The 15,765-nt window shown below is 38.6% G+C and overlaps 1 protein-coding gene and 1 long non-coding RNA gene across 2 annotated transcripts in view; one reads left to right on the forward strand and one right to left on the reverse strand.

Annotated features, from left to right (window-relative positions):
- The window catches only part of ARID5B (AT-rich interaction domain 5B), a 392,920-nt gene that overhangs the window by 281,025 nt on the left and 96,130 nt on the right, over window positions 1-15,765 (forward strand). The gene's annotated exons all lie outside the window — the stretch shown is intronic.
- The window catches only part of LOC149457747 (uncharacterized), a 32,525-nt gene that overhangs the window by 10,182 nt on the left and 6,578 nt on the right, over window positions 1-15,765 (reverse strand). Inside the window, exons 2-3 of the long non-coding RNA XR_016313574.1 lie at window positions 5,676-5,769; window positions 598-692 (exon numbers count right to left, since the gene is read on the reverse strand). This is a non-coding gene — a long non-coding RNA (uncharacterized LOC149457747). The remainder of the gene's footprint in view (window positions 1-597; window positions 693-5,675; window positions 5,770-15,765) is intronic.

Here is a 15,765-nt window from a genome sequence, read left to right on the forward strand (position 1 = left end):
CCGATAAAACTGACTGTTAATGCTCACTTATTAATAACTGCAATAATGTTGGACTAGCCCATTAGCTCTCAGAGCCCGTACTTTGATCTGAGATTGTTAAATCTAATAGTCAATGGCTTTTACTATTTGGCCAGCACTCAAAGCCTCCCATAGAGCGTTTGTGCCAACTTGAAACACAAACACATAAAAAACACACACAGCAGGTGAAAGAGCCTTGTGAAAGCAGAATTACTCAGATTGCACTCGCAGATAAATCTTTCATGGCGATCAGCTAAAGCCACTCTGGCAAAACATGTCACACTTTGTGTAATGTTAACTGACTCCAATTTCAACTCTGCTGTTTAGGAGCCAGAAACATTTCTTTTAGTTGTTGACTATACAATAATTATTTAATATGGCATAGAAATTAGATTTCTCCAATTAAATATACCCAGGATACCAATAATTGTAGTCTGCGTGCCTGTGGGAAATTTGTGCTTATAAAAAGCAATTGATCATTTTGAAAGCGCCATTAAAAAAGTCACATTATCTGTTAGACAAGTTTTAATTTTGATGTAAGGTCATTCAGTAAGGCACAGAAAATCTACCTATAAATACCTCTTCAGTCTTAGGCAGATGTGGAAAACTTCTCGTCTATTTTGGATACTTAGTCTTGTTGGACATCCCAATGGGATGTGTTCCCAGCTCCGACCCTGCAACATAAAGGCAGCCATACCCAGTTAGATACTGTAATGCTGTAGATTGTACAGTAGGTGGTTCTTGAGTGGAGGGTGAACATTTTATAGGGGGACTAGTCTTGTAATACCAAACAAATTGGAAGGTTGGAGTGTCTTTTGTGATCTTCCTTTTATCGTTGTGTGGATTAACAGATCCCAGGATACCAAATCACTGATTCAGAATTTGGTGACATGATTGTTCATCTCTGTGTATGGCTATTCAAACATCTCTTTCCAAGAAAAAATTTAATCTACCTACAGGTGGATTTTCGACTGAAATATGTGAAGGAAACCATGTGGTCTATGTGACCATTAAAGTGTTACTAAACCCACAACAGTAAAATCAGTCTGTATATGCAGTAAAGCATGCTTGTTATACTCACTGTGGAACCTAAGGGGTTAATCCAGTGCCTTGTGTAAAACCGCTGTTTGATCCTGACTTCTCTGATCCTCCCCTTTTTCCAGTGTCCCCCTCTTATCTCCTAATAAGGCATATCGTGTGAAGTGACTCTGCACATGCTCAGTTTGGTGTGTATTGCTAGAGAGGGTTTTTTTTTTCCTTGAGTGGGTGCATGTGATCAGCACAGGGCCAATCAGCATTATCCAGACAGAGGGTCAGGGGTTCTACATCTTCCTAGAACAGAATGAAAACTCCTCCTACAAACTTTAACATGTGCTTGGCTGGACACTGAGAGAAGTCACAAGACTGCTCTAACTGCTGATATGAAAAGGTGTTTAGCAGTTCATGTTTACTAAAATAATTGCACTTCCATGTTCTGTGTACTGTGGGAGACCAGATATAGTGAATACAGGGTCCTGGGTTTAGTAACACTTTAAAGTTAAGTGAAGAATGTAGTCGAAAGTAGGGGTAGCTTGTACAGCTAGACAGTAATCTTTCCCCCAGTTTTAAAATTATTTTGGGTAAGGAAAGTCACCCTTTAAAGAGGTTATAGTAACAGTTTACTTAATTAGGTGCCCTGCTGGTTTACCCTTAGCTGAAACAAACCAATGGCAATATAGGAAATGGGGGGGGGTTCTTGGTTTTTTTACACCCTATTGAACATGAAAACGGAAGCTTCTCTAAATGCAGTGAGCATGGTCTTAACCACTTGCCCTTCAGAGGATTTACCCCCCTTCCTGACCAGGCCATTTTTTGCATTACAGCGCTGCATTACTTTAACTGACAATTGCGCAGTCATGCAACACTGCACCCAAATTAAATTTATGTCATTTTTTTCCCACAAATAGAGCTTTCTTTTGGCGGTATTTGGTCACCTATTTTTATTTTTTGCTCTATAAAAAAAAAGACCGAGAATTTTGAGGAAAAAAAAAACAACAATATTTGTGACTTTTTGCTATTAAACATGTCCAGTAAAAAAAATAAAAAAAATCAAATTTCCTAAAATTTAGGCCAAAACGTATTCTGCTACATGTCATTGCTACAAAAAAAATCCAAATACGTGTAAATTAATTGGTTTATGTGAAAGTTATAGCGTTTACAAATGGCGGTATATGTACAGGGATTTTTTATATTTTATTTTTACTAGTAATGGCGGCGATCAGCAATTTATAGGGGAACTACGGGATTGTGGCGGGCATTCTGACACTGGGGGGAACTGACTTGGTGTCTGACATCCCCACTGACACCAATACAGTGATCAGTGCTAATGGCACTGGGCAGTAAGGGGGTAACATGTTGGGCGAAAAGAGACTTAACTGTGTGCTGTGTGCCATTTAGAACTGTATGCTGTGTTTGTGCTTCACTGTAAGCCATGCAAAGCAGTGTGCTGGAGGTGACGGGAGAGAACTGTTTTGTTTACAAACAGTTCTCCCTCCCCCCCCCCCCGTCAGAGATGCTTGGCAATCACCGTTCGCCGGCGAGTAATCACCGGTTGGGACCAGGTGATTAACAGCCGCAGCTGCCAATGGCGGTGTGGGTAGGGCGCACGTGCTTCGAGTGTGCCCCCTACCCGGAAATGCAAAATCGCGTATATATACGTGACTTTGCGCACCCATGCTGTACTTCTGCTATAGGGCAGACGGGAAGCGGTTAATTTTGATATAAAATACATGATCAGTGAGCCTAACTAGATGTAGATTGAATAAAGACACAGGCCCATCCAGTTCAGCCTGTATTTGTGTGTGTATGAGTGTATGTACGTGTCACCATGGATTCCAATATCCCTGTATATTGTCTCTGAGAAACACGTTTAAGTCACCATTGATAAATCTGTAAATTACTATCATATCCCCTCCTAAAATTGCCTTAATCTGAGCACCACAAACTGAAAACGCTTTTTAATTTATTTTTAGTATTCAAAACAAACTCATTCATCCATCTATGTCTCCATGTTTTATTTTGTTGAGAAATCACTTTAAAAATATATACTTTCAGCGTTTCTTGCCATGGCCATCTTGAGTAAGGGCAGATGATTCATGCCGCATTTAGTTTCTGGAATCCATCTGCCCTTACTGTGATAATGCCCTATAAAATCTCATGCATGCGCAGAACAGTACGCTGGCTGCAGGTACACTTCCACATATATATATATATATATATATATATAAAACCTCCTTCACCAGATAAAAGCAAAGAAATGCCCATGATGATTCCTGGGATGTCATTTTGTCATGGGATGTCATGAATCGCTGGCCGGGACCCAGTGATTGACACCTACAGGAGCCAATAACCGTGCGGGTAGGACAGCGTGTGCTCGCCCCCTACCCGGAAAAGCAAAATTACGTATATATACATTAATTTGCACAGAGCGGCAACCCTGTAGCAATAAAACTACTGCAGGGTGGTTGCCAAGTGTGTAATATGAATTATCTATTTAAAAGGATGATGCTTAATAGCAGTTTAATTTTGTTTTCAAGCTTATTTAATGAAGAGCAAAGTACAGGAACCCAAAACAGCTGATCAGAATATCGTTGTCTGAAATCTAGATTTCAGGATTTTTTTGCAATGCTTTATTAAATAACCCTGTTATCAATCCCTGGTACATGTTAAATCTGTATGTGATTCTCAAGCAGATAAAGGTCTTCCAACTGAAGATCACATTAAGAGGTTCTTCTTGAATGTTCTATTTTCCAACATATTGCACATTTGTATTATACTGAATTGAAAAGTTTCTGCTAATAAGTTATTTAATAATTTGGTAATTTTGTAAACAAAACAGTAAGTCATAAAGATAATCTATTGACATAATCAGATTCCCAGGTGATAACAAGTATCCAAATTTTTTTTTCTGCAGAAAAATTCTCTACTATTTTCAATTTGTATACAGATATAAAAACATAATTACTTAATGTTTTGCTTTGTGCTATTTACTAAAGTAAAATGTTAGGACAGTGGGAGCTGATAGTTTAAATATATCAGTGTATCCTAGCACACACAGATCCTCATATTCCTGTATATGGAGGAGCTTCAGAGCTCCAGTACCTGTGTGGTCTCCTACAGTAGTTATGGCCTGCCAAGTAAACCTCTGATTGTACATTCACAATTTCTTTTTAGTGCTCCTACACACAGGCTTATGTTTACCTCTGAGCTGTTTCCCCCCCCCCCCATACAAGACAATAAGAATGCAGAAGCAACTCAAAGCAATGCATTTTAGCTCAGAAGTAGCTTGTAGAGACTTCTTGAAAGACAAAGCAACTCTAAAGCCCATGAAAGCATGATACATTTGACATGCTTCTGAGTCCCTTATACAGAATCCCTCAGACCTATATTAAAAATTATTTATGCTTTTAAAATACGTTTTAGAGACAGTGGTTGGTTAGCAAGTCCATTTTTAAAGTTTGACATAATTCACTATACAGCAGCAGGGGGCAATATTTATTAAGAGTGCAGAAAGCATTGCCTTGATTCACCGCATTGTGTCTTATCCCATTGGTCATTTTTCCCTAAGTTTGAAATAAGAAGTTGCAATGTAAAAATTGTGAAAAGGTTACAGTAGGGCAGTGTACATTATTGCCATATAGATTCTGATTGGTTGCCAGGAATGGTGCATACACTTTGAAAATTGAGGCCTCAAGTACAGAAAATGTTGTCAGCTTTTAGAAATTCAAGGGGAGCTTAAAACATATAACACGCTTCAAATTAGACACCATTTGTTTATCCAATTTAGTTTCTTTTTAGTCACAAATTATAGATGTGTATAGCTTGATGTTTACTGTGTCTTGCCATTCATTTTCTGTCCTGCAGTAAGCAAATGACAGCTACAGACTTCCTAATTGGTATGGATAATCTCTGCATTTTATTCTAGTTTTTACATTAGATGCTGTTTAGTGAAATGTTACTTTCTCCTTTGTGTTTCATATTATATAACCGTTTACAATAAAATATAATAGTATGAAGTGCATATGCATTGGCCATATAAAAAATAAATACAGTGCATGTTTCCGAGAAGTACTTGGATTTATTGAGGTTCCCAAACGTGAAAGAGTTCCCAAAAGTTGGAGCTGCTTGTGATCTCTCTTATTTCTTAGCATATTTGTAGCTGAAGGTGATGAGGTTGGGTACACATACACCTAGTGATCAGTCAGGTTCTTGTACATTTTTTTTTCTTGAACATAAAAATGATTGATTGTTACATGCAAGGTCTCTACTCCCACTCCAAACTATCCCTAATAAAATAAATACAGGTGCATTAGACATAAGTACATGTTTTCAGAATATCCCTAGTTTGGCACATTCATTGAAGGATCAGTTATGTTAGTACAGACATAATACAATTCTGTGAACACACTCTTTTCAGTTCAGTGTAAAATAATGTATTTGTCTGTCCAAACCCTTCTTTTTTAAAGCTTTCTGCTTTATTATAAAAATAGCTGTTTATGGGGTAAATAAAATTAAAGCTTAGTAAACCGAAGGAAAGGAAGAAAAAAAATCGTCCCATGCAAGGTACTGTCATAATGTGCTAGTATGCATCGCATACTAACACATTATGTAAAACATACCTTAAAAAGATCGCGGTCACCACTGTAGAGGCTTCCATTTTCACCTTCATGATATCTTCATGGATATGCCGTTCCTTCAGAGCGCATGTGCCAGCTTAAGAAAAACAGCGAATATATTCCTAAATGGTGCACGTTTAGGAGATATTCATTTTATCAACAGCTTTATTATAAGCTTACGTGTAGGTAAAATAATAAAAACGAGTTTCCTACCACTTTAACATACAGTAATAAGATAAAGTAATGTAATTCATATGTTTAGCTTTATAGATCAAAGCAGCCTTGGGAAGTCAGCTTTAAAGACTAATCAAGTGCCTACTTCAATTGTATAATCATGCAACATTGCACCGATCAGAAATCATTCAACTGTATTACTGTTCATTGAGTATGAAAGCAAAAGCAGCTTTAAGCCAAACTTAGTGGGAAGCTTATATGTTTACAAGGTCACTCCCTCTGATTCAGCTCTACAGAACCATACATGATGTAAACTAGATTCTAGGTTATATTAGGATACCTGGTTAATCTGATTATTCTCATTGTTTTCAGTGCTTCAGTAATTGTCTACTGTCTCTCCTTTTCATGGGCAGCCTCATGAGTTGAAGATATATCCCTGGAAATACCCTTGGCTTTCTGTTCTGATGAATCTCTTTAACATGTTTTAGGTTGATGAAGACTCTCTTAACCAAATGACCTCCAGGAGGTTTTACCCCCTTCATGATCACAGCATTTTTTCTACTCAGCACTGCACTGCTTTAACTGGCAACTGTGCAGTCATGCAACATTGTAAATGAAATGTATATTATTTTTTTTCTCACACAAATAGAGCTTTCTTTTGGTAGTATTTGATCACCACTGGATTTTGTATTTTTTATTATATAAATGAAGATTTTGAAAAAAAAACAATATTTTCTACTTTGTTATCAAATCTATCCAATAAAAAAAAGTCTTCATAAATTTAGGCCAAAATGTATTCTGCTACATGTCTTTGGTGTAAAAGAAAAAATAAATCCCAGTGAGTATATGTTAATTGGTTTGTGTGAAAGTTATAGCATCTACAAACTATGGTATTTGTACTGGAATTTACACAGTTATGACAATATGCTGGTAATGGCAGTGATCAGCAAATTATAGTGGGACTGTGATAGTGTGGTGAGCAATCTGGAGCTAGCTGCTACTGGCTGGGAAGGACACTAACTGACACTGACATCAATAGTGACATTAAAATAGTGATCAGTGTTATTACTGTATACTGTTACTGTAATGACACTGGCTGGGAACTGGATTAACATTAAGGGACAATCAAAGGGTTAAATGTGTGCCTAAGAATGTGTACTGTGCGTAATATGTGATGTTTTTATTTTACTATATGACTGTGTTTACTTTTTTTTCCTCTTTGCTTTGCTGGGAGAAAAAACAGCCAGATTTCTGTTCCCTGTACACAGACTTCTGTGTTTGTAAACACTGAACTCTATGTGTGATTGGACACAGCTGATCAGTTCATTTGCTGACATCAGCTGCCAAACCTGTGCGGTGTCCAAACCCAGAAGAAGGCACATCACATATATATACATGACTGTGCCTGCTCGCGCCTCCCCGCTGGAGTAAATGTACAGCGGTGGGGGAGCAAGTGGTTAAATCACATATTCTAACAGTATGGTGCTCCTTCCACACTGGGACAGGTTCCATATTTTTCATCATCAACATATATCTATATCATATGTCACATGTCAGCATATTTAATCAAAATTAGAGGAATGGAAAGTGGTTTTGTCCTGCTAATTACCCAATAATGAGATAATGCTTCTTTTATTTTCTCAAGGGCATTAGAATAAAGCAACTAGAATTAGGTTGCTATGCTAATTATGCTCGGTTGTTATGGTAAATACTTTTTGTGTTTAGTGTGTGCTTTTTTTAAAAAGTAATTTGGTGTATGATACTGGTGGAATATTTTCTCTGTTATCGGTAATTTTTGGAAAATTGCGAATTGTCTTTCATATGGAAACCTTGATTTACCCCTCTGTGAGCTTACAATGAAATTGATTTCCTCTGTTTGTACAGTTCCAGCTGTAACGTCACACCCTGCAAGTGACCACAAGCATCTTGATGAATAATTACACCAATATAAACACTAGGATATTTGTATCCGGGTAGTGACTTCTAGCAGTTCTTGGATATAGTACAATGCAGACATTGACAATACTCATGTAACAAATGACTGCAAACAAATAAAGGTCACTAAAGGATTTTTCCCACAATAACTGATTCCTCTGAAGTGCTCTCTGACCTCCGTGTAATCACAGAATTTGAATTGTTTGGCATTGGTCCCTAATTAGATTTGCATTAGAGAGCAAAGGTTGCTGGGAAAATTGGGTCAGGGAGCAGAATGATTGCAACAATCATAATATCGGCTGAAGAGTGATGCATAATGTAACATTCCTCTATTAATATATTAACCTTTGACTGATAGACTGGTCTTATTGTTAGTGATCAGTTTTGCAATAAGCATAAGCTGTCTTAAGTCATTAAGTTGCTTTTCCATCGTTGTATAATATTGCCATAAGTATATTAATACGTATAACAAAGAAATGTTTCTCCAAATGTATATTTTAGGATCTTCATGATATTTTCCATTTAATCATCATTGTGTATATTTAGCTATGGAGGAGCAGGTGGATGCAGTTTGTTCAGGCAATGTAATCATAGAAAAATGCCAAGCGCATCTATCTGCAACACCCTGAATGAAAGCTAGGTCATTTATTGTTGTAAACAGATTATTTCTGACAGTTCCTTTATAATCTGAACCAGGTTTGTTGAAGAACAATTCCTTCCTGGTCTACTCTATAAATTGTGAGGATTTTAGCGATCTTTGTTGTAGTTCGTCACATGCGTCTATTCTGTAGACACTGAGATGGCCCTTTCCAGTGGAGTTACTAAAATTGTTTAACAATGCACTCTTGATATCCCATACAGAGTCTGAAACTAGGCTAAAGCCTACCACTGGAATAGTGGTTTGTATGCATGTTATATTTATATCTGGCTTTATTCAAACTAGAATTTAAAAAATAAAACACATTTTAGTAGCATTGTATACATTCCAGTGGCATGTAGTATACAAGGCTACCAATAGGATTTGAATGTTCAGATGCAGAGAGAGAGCAAATTAAAGAATGTTATTTTTCTTTGATTGCTGTCAATGATTATAGCACATTTATAGTCTTTGTACTAATAAATAAGCCAGTGTGCAGAAAGCTTAAATGTAAACTCAAACCGATGGCCATGGAAAGACACTATACTCCATCTTTGTTAAACTTTGTATATTGAGTTGTCTATACCTTCACACAGTGGGATAATTAATAAAAAAGCACACAGGAGGGTGCAAACAGTGAATTACCCAAGATTTATTATTACAAAAAGAAAGTCAAATGAACAATCGTAAACCAGCGTGGCATTTAGTTACCTGACTCGGAGGATGGGGTGCTGCCCCTGAAATGTGTCAGCTCGCCAACACTGCAGTGCACCAGTCAGGTCACTAGATGCTACTCTGGTTTATGATTGGATATGTTTTAAAGCTTTCAGCTTATGTCTTTTGTGAGCATATATTTAGTCTTCTGTTTTTGTATTAGTAAATATTTGGTAATGCACTAGGTGTTTGCAGAGGTAGCAATATATGTGTCAACTTTATTATATCCTTGTGTGACAAGCCATTCATGTCATATATGTCTGGAAGCTATTCAGGCAATACAAGATCTAACACAGCAACCAAAAGTATGTACAACAGGCTCAGAAGGGTACACCCAAAACGTGGGATAGGCTTATGGGTTCCTATTTCTTTTTAACTGTAACAATAACAATTTTTGTTCCCTGTGAGGCATGATATTTCTACTTTATAACAGAAGAGACTCAGTTCACAAAGCTTTAACACATAAATAAGGCTCCTATTTAGCCATGTGACTGTAACTTTCCAATTTCATTGGCCTCAGCTGAAAATACTTTTTTTTTTCTTTAAGTATACTTGTCCTGGTATGTTAGATTTGTAAAGCAAAATCTAGAGTATCATGCTTTTTAAAGTTAGGCTGCCATTGGTATTACATACAGTTCTGTCCTTTGTTTTGGATAGAATGGGTCAAATAGAATTTCAACAAGGTTTGGAATATTTTTGTGTGCCCTTAGAAAAGATTTCCTCTGGCTTTCAGATAATCTGAAAGTTGTCAAATGGGATGCAAAGTGAAGGGGAATCTCCTCAAAAAGAACACATGGCTGCAAAACCCTGACTGATATCCTAAGCCTACTCAACTATCTAAAATTAAATAAAAAAAAAAATTGGCCAGTGTTGGGCTTCAAATCTCCGGTATTTCCGTAGAAGGCTACCTAGGAGCTGCATGGAGACTGAACTCCAGAGCACTGAATTTTCTTTTGCACGCATTAGTCTAGCCATTGACAGACTTGGCAAAATTAGGTTACTTTATCTTATTAGTGAATTGCTGTGTGTCCAGCACGATTTTCTTCATGACTGATTAACTTTAAACAGTGGTGATGTACACGGATTAAATATGTTTCTTTGATCCTAGCTATATAGAGTTTGTTTGGAAACATTTTAGAAGGATTTATTCATTTTTTATTATTCTCAATAGCTCCAGAATATTGTGTTCCTCACAATATTGCTTAAACCTTATTGGAGTTGCTACTTTGGAGAAATATGAATAATGTGTTAGCATTAAGAAAATTAAAGTCATTTTAATCTTTTAAAAGTAATATTCTGCACCAGGGAAAGCATTAAAGTGTGCCAGCTTATGCTTTGGTTAGCCAGAAAAGTCTATTCTATATGGCTTCACTTTGTTAAAAAAGACTTGACTTCATCCTATGCTGAGTCTCACCTGCCTGTTACCCCCCTCGACAGTAAGGGTGCCTCTGTGCCCAGTAAGGGCTCATTCAATGGACAAGGAAGTGGTGGGTGGCACGTAGCTTCAATGGACATGCACTTAGCTTGAAGTTGGTAAAGTCAAGCCTTCAGCAGCAAAATGAAACCGGGATCAAAGAGATGCAGCTGAAATTTAAAAAACAAATCTTGTCTGCAATTTTATTTACCTAATTCTAGGCAAAATTCTTTTAAAATATAAAACAAAATTGAATGAGCTGGAGAAGGATAAGAACTTTTGACAGGTTGTTTGTGAGATCGCTGTGAATATTCCAACTCGCTTTCTCTTCCTGTGAGGCACATTGTCTCCAGCATGTAGGAGACTGTTTTGGGTAGTAGATGGAGAGTTTGACCGGGGTCAGCTAATATTGGTGGAGTATTTTTAGATATGACTCCCAGTGGGAGCTGCATCAGGTAGCTTTATAGGTGATGTTGAAGCTATTTTCCCAGCATTTTAAGTTTATTTGGTCTGATAGGATTTTTTCCCAGTTGGTTAGGGATGTTGTTTGTAGAGTAAATTGTAAGTTTATGAGGTATGTATAGAAGGTGGATATACCTTTACCTGGGTATTGAGATTTGGTAAAGAAGATGTAGGCTGTAATTGGTATCGTAGTGGTGTAGGGTAAGATGGTTGTTTGTAAACAGTGAGCAATTCTTAGGCATATAAAGTTTTCAGTAGTAGGGAGATTATATTTGGTTTGGAGAGTTTGGAAGGGGCATATAGATTGATTGATATAGAGGTCTGTTATATTGGTTATCCCTTGTTTTGTCCAGTGAGATAAGTCTAGCGAGGGGGATGAGAAGGTGTACTATATTAGTTGGAGTAGGTATATGTTTGACGTCTTTAAATTTAGTGGATAGGAAGCTTGTAGGGAGGCTTGAATGCAGGGATGTTTTAGTTGGGGTTCTAATCGGTTGGTTGGTGGAGTGAGGATTATATTTTGGGGTTTAAGTGGTTGAAAAGTGAGGGTTTCCATTATGGACCAAATTTTTTCTTTCAATGGGTTTCACCAGAAATATAATTGGTCTAAAAGAGAAGCTGTGTAATAAGACTTGAGGTGTGGGAGTCCTGCTCCTCCGTTAGCTGTAGGGCGTATTAAGAGATTGGTGGTACATCTTGGTTTCTTTGAGTTCCATAGGAACTTTGTGAGGATTGTTTGTAGGCTAGAAAAGAATGAGTTAGGGATTGGTATGGGGAGTGTGCGGAATATGTATAAGATTTTGGGTAAAATGTACATTTTCAGAGTTGCCACTCGGCCTAGTTTGGAGAGTTTTGAAGTATGTAAAGTATTTATTTCTCGGGGGATAGTTTCAAGCAATATTGTATGATTTGCTGTGTATAGTTGGTCTGTCGTCGGTGTGAGTCTGACTCCCAAGTAGGGAATGTTGTTCGTTTCCCATAAAAATGGGAATTGTTTGGTTAGTTGGGTTTGGAGTTGGGATGAGATGTGAAAGTTAAGTATGGAAGATTTGGCCTCGTTAAGTTTGTAATATGAGACTGTTGAGTAGGTATATAGGTGTGAGCGAATCGTTTTAAGGGATTTTTTTGGGGTTGGTCACCATTAATATAATATCGTCTGCAAATAGGCTAATTTTGTGTTCCATGTTGAGGTGTGTAATTCCTGTAAACGATCGGTCCTCTCTGAGTTTGGATGCTAGGGGTTCAATAAGGAGTAAAAATATTATCGGGGAGAGTGGGCAGCCTTGTCTTGTGCCGTTTGAGATGTCAAAGGGGTCAGATAATGTTTCATCTGCCAGTACTCTAGTGGATGGATGTGAATATAATGACAATACAGCTTTCAGCATCCAACCTGGGATGCCGAAATTTGAAGCGTAAGTTGTATCTATTGCCAGTGTATCCGGTCGAATGCTTTCTCTGCGTCCAAAGATAAGAGTAAGGAGGGGCTTTTGGTGTTTTCTAAGTTGTGTAGGAGGGAGATAATTCTTCTAGTAGCATCGGGTGTCTGGCGACCTGGAATGAAATATACTTGATCTGGGTGAATTAGGTTGGGGAGGTAGGGGAGTTTTATGTCAGTATTAAGTAACGAAATTGGCCTATAGTTTTGGACACATTGGGGGTCTTTGCCAAGTTTTGGTATAGTCGTTATGATGGATTGCAACATGTCTTTGGGGAATGAGCCTGTGGTGGCAACATGATTGAAGGGTTTGGTCAGATGTGGTGATAAGTCTGTGGAATGGTGTTTATAGTATTCATTAGTGTATCCGTCATTTCCTGGTGATTTGTTAAGTGGGAGTGTTTCAATGGTCGTTTCTATTTCTTTGGGTGATATTGGGATAGAGATGCTGTCAAGTTGGTCTGATGATAGTTGAGGGAGGTTGGTCGTTTGGAGAAATTGTTGTATGGTTGTGATTGTTGGTTGGATGGTGTCTGGGTCATTTTTAAGGTTATATAGGTTTTGGTAGTATGCTGCAAAGGCGTTAGCTATGTCTTGCAGGTTTGTGTTTAGGGTATTTGTAGATGGGTGTTTAATTGAGGCTATTTTGGATTTCAGCCATTTTTGTTTTACCGATTTGGCTAACAACGAGCTGGCTTTGTTACCTAGTGAGTAGAATTTCGCTTTTATTTTTCGGAGATTTAGATCATATTTGTAAAGTAGGAGGGATCTTAATTTGTTTCTATCTGCTGTCAGGGACGAAGAGATTGTTGGGTCTTGGGATTTTTTGTTTTTTTCCTCGTTTGTTTTGATTGAGGTTAGGAGGTTATCTATTTGTTGGGTTCTGTTTTTGTTGATGTGGGCGTTTAGTTGTATAAGAATACCTCTCATGTATGCTTTATATGTTGACCACAAAGTGGTTATGGATATATCAGGGGTATCGTTAACTTCAAAAAATGTCCTGTGTGCATCTATTATATGTTGGTTGTAGTCTTGGGTTTTCAGCAAGATCGTGTTCAGTTGCCATAATCGGGGTATCGACGAATGTTGTTTGCTGTCAAGGGAGAGAGTGATCGGAGCATGGTCTGACCATGTGATGGTACCAATCTTAAAGGAGGTGACATGTTGTAGAGTCCATTTATCGGTGATGAAGAAGTAGATTCTAGAATAGGATAAGTGGGATGGAGAATAGTAGGTATAGTCCTTTTCTGTACTGTGTTGGCATCTCCAGATGTCATAGAGATCGTTGGAATGAAGAAATTGGTTGAAGGATTGTTTTGAAGATCTTGTCTTGGATGATGTATCGAGGAGAGGGTTCCCGATAGTGTTAGTCTCCGCCAATGAGTAGTCTGCCTTTTCTGTGTTGATTTATGATGGAGTTAAGTTTATTGAAGAACTGGAGTTGATTGGTGTTAGGACCATAGACGTTTACCAATGTGTATGTAGTATCATTGATTTTGCAGATCAATATGTGGTAGCGGCCTTGTGGGTCTGCTGTTGCTGAGATAAATTGGAATTTCAGGGATTCTCTTATGGCTGTAATGACGCCGTTTTTCTTTTTAGGGTTTGTTGCCATACATACTGTGGAGAGGTGAAGAATATTGAGTTTAGGGATTTTGGATTAGGCGAAGTGGGTCCCCTGTAGAAATAAGATGTCAGGTTGTATGGAACAGACTTCTCTCGAGAGCAAGGACCTTTTGAAAGGGGAGTTGAGGCCTTTAGTGAAGTTATAGTAATCATTTTGTTGATTGTAGATGGTTTGGATTCCGTAGCTGTGGTGTTTCAGGTGTTATGGAGGTAAGTGATTTTCCGCATGATGGAGGTGGTGGACCGTGAGCTGTGTGGCTTTGTGAACATGGGTTCATCACTGTTGTGGATTGAGTGTTCAATTGTGTGGAGGGGGTTGTTGAGAGGGGTGGTTCTAGCGACTGATGACTGGTAGCTTGGGATATGAACAAGGGTAAAACAGGGGTAAAAAAGACTTGCAAAAAACACAAGTAACATGTGTAGCAGTGTCTGCTACTGTGTAGAGTGGAGGCACGAGAAAGCATGACTCTTTCGAGAGCTCATGCTTGAGATGAACTTGGATGATCAACATAATCGATCAGGGGCCGATTGCCAGCTTGTGTGTTAAAGAGTGAGGCCCAGGGTAATGGGCATGGAGCTACTATGCTTGAACGAAGGTCATGACCATTCTGCGTCTATCTGTTTCGGCCGGTTGGATGCTGGTTGATGGGAGTCTGCTGGGATGATGTTCCACGATTTCAGTAATTTGATGTCTGCTTCTAGGGATTTAATTGTGTAAAATCTGCCTTGGTGTTTGACATTCAGTTTTGTGGGGAAGCCCCATTGGTATCCGATTCCATGATTCCGTAATGCTTTAGTTATGCTGATGAGCTTCTTATGGTTGGAGAGTGTGGCTTTGGATTGGTCTGCGAACAATTTGATGTTTTTTTGGGCTGGAGGAATGGAGGTCAAATTTCTTGCTGCAATCATTCTTTCTTTTACGTGGTAAAAGTGTATGCGTGCCAATATATCTCTGGGGACCGCCGCTGGTAGAAATGACGATTTGGGGATTCGATGTGCTCGATCTATAGCCAATTCTACATCTGTGAGGGTAGGGATGAGATTTTTCACATACTGTATATATGGGACTATGGCGTCTGTGGTGATGGATTCTGGGATCCCACGGAATTTGATGTTGTTTCGCCTGGAGCAATCTTTTAAGTCTGCCAATTTGAGATTGATTTGTTTGATGTCTGTCTCATGGTCTGTGTGTGCATCTATGAGGTCGTTATGTGCGGTGCACATTTCCCCTAGTTTGATCTCGATATGGCAGATGTGTTTTTCTTGATTTTGGACCGTATTTGAAATTTGGGATAATGATGTCATCAGGTCATTATGTAATGTTTGTAGCAGAGAAAGGAGCATGTTTTTCATGGAAATCTCTGTGATAGGCTGGTCAGAAGCAGGATAGGATTCGATTAAAGATGGAGCATTAGCTGATAGGATAGTAGCTGAAAGTGAAGGTTGTTGTCTGTCAGGGGGGGATCCTGTGTCCAGTCTAGGCTTGGATTTTTCAGGGCTGCTGGATGTAGGAGACAGGGGGGAGAGGACTCACCAGGATCCCCTGGATATAGCGATCCCTTCAGCCTGGGGTCTGGATGGTATGCTACCTGGTGATCCGTGGACTCCCCCTGCTGTGGTTTGTATGCTGACAGGCCATTCTGCATGGGGCCGGCGCCATCTTGGCTGCAGGGGATGATTGCCAGAAAGAAGCTGG

Source organism: Staurois parvus, unplaced genomic scaffold (assembly GCF_062004578.1).
Source record: "Staurois parvus isolate SC_StPar_1 unplaced genomic scaffold, SC_StPar_1.0 ptg000303l, whole genome shotgun sequence".
Taxonomy (NCBI): Eukaryota; Metazoa; Chordata; class Amphibia; order Anura; family Ranidae; genus Staurois; species Staurois parvus.